This window comes from Ochotona curzoniae, unplaced genomic scaffold, assembly GCF_017591425.1.
Source record: "Ochotona curzoniae isolate NIBS_2020 unplaced genomic scaffold, NIBS_Ocur_1.0 contig_1482, whole genome shotgun sequence".
Lineage (NCBI taxonomy): Eukaryota > Metazoa > Chordata > Mammalia > Lagomorpha > Ochotonidae > Ochotona > Ochotona curzoniae.
In genome coordinates, this window is record NW_024465100.1 from 7,357,695 (window position 1) to 7,362,651 (window position 4,957).

Sequence of the window (4,957 nt, forward strand, 5' to 3'; positions counted from 1 at the left end):
AATGAAATCATTAAATACACAAATAAGTCTTAAAACCATAACATCAGGTGCCTACATAGTCTGTGTTAGGAGTCAGCAAACTGCAGATCAGTCCTGATACTCAACTCATTTCTGTGGCTCACTGTTGTTACAGTAGTGGAGTCTCTAGTTGGGATAGAGACTGTGTTGTCCACAAGCCCAACATTTTTCGACCTTCACAGAAAATGTTTGCTATTCCTCATTCCATATCCATCTTCTCAGTGTGAGAAAAGAGATTGGAAATGGGGCCCTAATGAATTTAGATGGCAGACAAAGATTGCAGGGCAGCTTGTTTATGGAGGATACTGAGGGTGTAAAGGTGAACGGTTTTAACATCTGTTTTGGCCATGTCTCAGAATTAAAATAACAAGAATAAATCAGGAAAATTTCATGCTTCATATTTCTCTGCAGCATAGAACATGATTAATTTCTCTGAACACATCATTTAAAGTTTGAGAAATCCTAAGATTATTGTGTAATTATTAAATAGATCTGTAAAATGGTAAAATGTCCTCCCAGATGTCTTTGGGTACAAATATTCATCTTTGTTGACACTTCCTCATACTGAAATTTTGTTGATTGAATGAATGTATTAAAAAAGCAAGGGTCAAAGAGAAGGGAGGGAGGAAGAGAGAGAGAATGAAAGAGGGAGGGGGAGAGAGAGAGAGAGAGAGAGAGAGATTGATTGATTTTCTATTGTCTGGTTTATCCCCTAAATTTTTCAGCAGGTTAGTCAAGATAGAAAAAACGTCTGGAGTAAGGAATTTATTTTTATTATTATTTTTTGCTTTTTATTTTTTTTGGAGTAAGGAATTTCATCCAAGTCTCCCATGTATGTGGGAGGGAGCCAAGTACTTGAACCATCATCTGCTGCCCCTCTGGAACGTTAGCATGAAGCTGGATCAGAAGTATAGGCAGGATTTATACTTGCTTGACAGGGGAGATACCATGATCACGTAGGTGGTTTTCCCAGGGCGAGGCTCATCCATTGTACTTGGGATGTGCTGACCCCTGCAATTTCCCCAAACGTGGGAAACTAGACTGCATAGTTTGTGGTAGTGGGGGACTGTGTCCATGCTCACCCCTACTAAAAAAGAAAGTATAGGCAGGATTCAGTGGCAAACTCTGTGGGATGGGTGTGTCTCCCAAGGTGTGGCTTGAATTGCTGCATCATGATGCGTGCCCCTGTATTAGAGAATTTTAAGAAACAAAGCACATGTGAGCAAAACTCCATCCCAGCTCTCCTAAACAACCTGGACAATGCAGAATTCGGCAGATTAATAACATGCCACTTACAGAGCAATCTGTATAAATTCACCTGTAATACAGGAGAGAAACTTTGTTGATTTTGTAGGTGGGAAGCAAGACTGGCTTGGGGATTTCTGCATTTAGATGTCACCTCCTGAGAGGTAAACCTGGTACTCATGCCAGGCTGCGGATAAGGGTCTAGGAAGGTGAGGTGGCTCTTCACAGTGGACCGCTCCTTAGAGAGTCTTTGCTGGTTTCTGGAGTGAGAAGTGACATCTCTGTCATGAAGCAGAAGACGTCTCAGGGGGTTGTAGGGCCTGAAGTACGACAGACAGGCATAGGGCTCCAGCCAGACTACCAGCCAGGTGTGCCAGCAGATGGGCTGTGGCAGTGTGTAAAGGAATAGATACTTTGTCAATGGACTTCATGTTTTCTTGACTGGCTTTCTACTCTTCAAAGAGATCAAGTCAGATGTGACAATAAATGCAAGACTTTAGAGAACTGTGTACAGCTATTATTTTCATGGACTAATCTTGGAGCACAATACCCATCTGTTTGATCAGGGCTCACTATTTTGATAATGTTTTTCATAGAACGTGATGTGGAGCTAGGGACATTGAAGAGCTCCTGCAAGAGCACTGTCATGTGCGAAGGCTTACTGTCCCTTCTGTCTGGTCTCTTCCTGTGCTTTTTTTCTCCCTCTCATTCTCTTCCTGGAGATATTCCAATGAGTTACATAAACCACCTCCTAAAAAACAGGAAGATATTAAATTGGACCATGAGAGCCATGAGGCACAAAGCAATTCTCCAGTCTATTGAAGGAAGGAAGAAATAAACAGAGTCAAATGCTTGTTTACATATTGGCCAGCAACTCATTTTCCCCCCTCTGTGATGTTCTTTTTTACCATCCTGGAGGTCCTCTCACTGTTGATATTTAGTTATTTCCTAAGTTACAGTCATTGATATCTCTGCTTGGGACTATCACGTAACATCAACATGTGGTTCTTGTTAACTATTAAAACCTTACTGATAAAATATCAAAAGGAATACACAGAGAGCTGCTCGAGTTTTCAATTGGCTCCCCACCTTCTCCCATTTCTCCACGTAATAGGATGGCTTTTTTTATTCTGAAAATCAAAGATAAAAGTTGTTGACACATTGAAGAAGAGAGTTAAGTGAAGTAAATGAACTTTAAATTATTGATTAACTCCATTAAGTTATAAACACACCACTTTGTTTCTCTTGCTAATCACCAATTAACCCAAAATTACTTAGCTAAAAATTTCTATAGATATAATTTCATTTCTTGTCATTTAAAGCAGGATTCAGGGGCTGGCACTATGGTATAGTTGATGAAGCTGTTGCCTGCAGTTCTGACATCACATCTGGCACTGGTTCGAGTTCCAGCTGCTCCACTTGTGATCTAGCTTCCTGATTTTGCTCTGCAAAAACAGCAGAGGTTGGCCCAAGGACTTGGACCCCTGAACCCACATGGGAGACCCAGAAGCAGCTCCCAGCTTCAGATTAGCCTAGCTCCAGCTGTTGTGACCATTTGGGGAACAAACCAGTGGATGGTAGATCTCTGTTCCTCTCTCTGTGTAACTGCCTTTCGAATCTTTTTTTAAAAGTAGAACTCATCATTTACTTAGTTTTCCTAAATTTGGAAATACAGTAAAATTGTAGTATCTGATGTGGCCAGGGAGAATTCCAAATCCTCAGAGTTAAGATTCTTAGTGAAGAACAGACTGATTGTAATTCACCACACACTTGTAATTTCTGGAGTCCCTAGTTGGATGTGCAGAACTAAAGCATATTACAATGAGGCATGGACATTAAGATGTGCCTTGGTTTTTAAAGAAATGTCATTTTAAGGTAAACATTTGAGAGCATATATTGAAATAAGCAGAAGTGAGTTTACTTGGAAAATAATTTGTGTACATATTGGAGATTGGTGGTGGAAAGACAATAAGCGATGAAGTGACAGAGAGGAGGAACGTGGGATGGCCTTAGGTTATCAAGTTGTAGTTTCTACGATGTGTGTCCATGTATAGAGCTTTCTGAATATGAGCTTTGTGGTACGATTAGTGCACTAGACTGGCCTAGGTTCTGTTCACATTTGTCCCCTTGAAACTCAGGCTGTTTCATATCATATACTCATCACCTCGTCCAGGTGCTCCAGCTACCACCCACACCCATCAACTTTGTTGGGCTTGAGTTAAGTCCTGTCTTTGTGGGTCCTTGTAGCATCTGTAAGCCTGAGAGTCACCATCCTCTCTGATGTCCCTTTCAAGGAGCAGACAGTTGGGCTGAGGTCATGCTCTTCATTAGGAGCTTGCCGCCTTTTCTCTATGCTGGGTCCCTATCAACTGACGCATCTGCCTTGCTCTGTCACACTCTTTTGTGCTGCTTGCCTTAATTTGCACCCATGTACACTGGACATGAAGGCTGATGTTGCATGAGTCCTTCATCTGTTCAGAAATGTCAAAGCTTCCTGTTCCTGTAGTTCTGAGACAGACCTTCCCGGGTCCCATATCACCTGATAGTCTTTTGATTTTTTTAAGCTTCCCCTAGCCTCCTGTGTGAATTCTTTCTGGCCCTGATGCCTTCCTACAATCCCAGGCCTGGCGACCTCCTACCACACGACATCCGCATACTCGGTTCCAGCTTCTGCCCTTGAAATCGCTCCAAGGCTAGTTTCTTTGCCTGAGCCTGCAGAGTTGAATCAAGCACATTTTGAGGTTCTTTGGAGTCTAGTGTGCGATGATTCTGTCTACTCTGGCCTTTGATACTATGGGTGAGGAGAAGGTGTGGGAAAAGTAACTGTAGCTGCAAGAACTTGGCCCCATGTTGATCAGGGGAGGTGTCTGTCACAAGTCTGTGGTTCTCTCTGTGCTCCTGGGCTCTGACTCATTTGTATAGAAGGGCTGTCACTCAAGCGGGGTAGAGTTGCCTGGGCCTTCTGGTCTTCCCGAATCTATGCATTCCTCTTGTGATCTTTTCTGCTTCAAGAAATATTAGTATTGTTTTTAATAATTCAACCCATTTCTTTATTATTTAAGACACTCTCATGAGGCTTCTACTCCTACACTGGATCTTTGTATTTGGGATAGTCACAGAGTTTAGAAATTAGTGTAAAATTTGTCTCTGCATACTCTGAAGACCCTCCATTGAGACGGCAAATTAGTGGCCAAATGCTGCTCAGTTGTCTTTGTTTATGCACTGTCTTTATTTCGACTGCCAAAGGTCTTTTAGAAAGATGCTCAGGTAACACTTCAGTGCTGAGGTAGTGAAGTGTTTCTTCAATAAGGAAATCATAAAAATATGAAGTAGTTCCTTTTGTGTTACTCTGTAAAAATTGTAGGTGTATACCTTAAGTAGGTTTACACCCTGCTTCCAGAGAAACACCTGAAGTTGACCTCTTTTTATTGTGGGAGGGGTTCTTTGCTGTTTTGTTTATTCACCTTTGTAATAACCACATAGACCCTTTGAAAGAATGGTAATGCACTGCTTCCACAGTTATCTAAAATAAATTATATAAACTACACAGATCTGTAAAGTGGTTTCATGTATTATCCTTCTATGGTGTGGTGAGGTGGAGTGACACAGGTCAGGATGTTGGTGGTTTCAAGTGTTAACTCCCAGTGGCTCCAGTTGAAAAGAGGGATCATTTCTTGTTCCCTGGAGATGTCAG

The 4,957-nt window shown here is 41.7% G+C and overlaps 1 non-coding gene across 1 annotated transcript; it reads left to right on the forward strand.

The window, feature by feature from the left end:
• The first annotated feature begins 941 nt into the window (after nucleotides 1-941).
• LOC121148439 lies at nucleotides 942-1,105 on the forward strand. The gene has a single exon (XR_005882557.1). It is a non-coding gene; the product is annotated as a U1 spliceosomal RNA (small nuclear RNA).
• The last annotated feature ends 3,852 nt before the right edge of the window (nucleotides 1,106-4,957 follow it).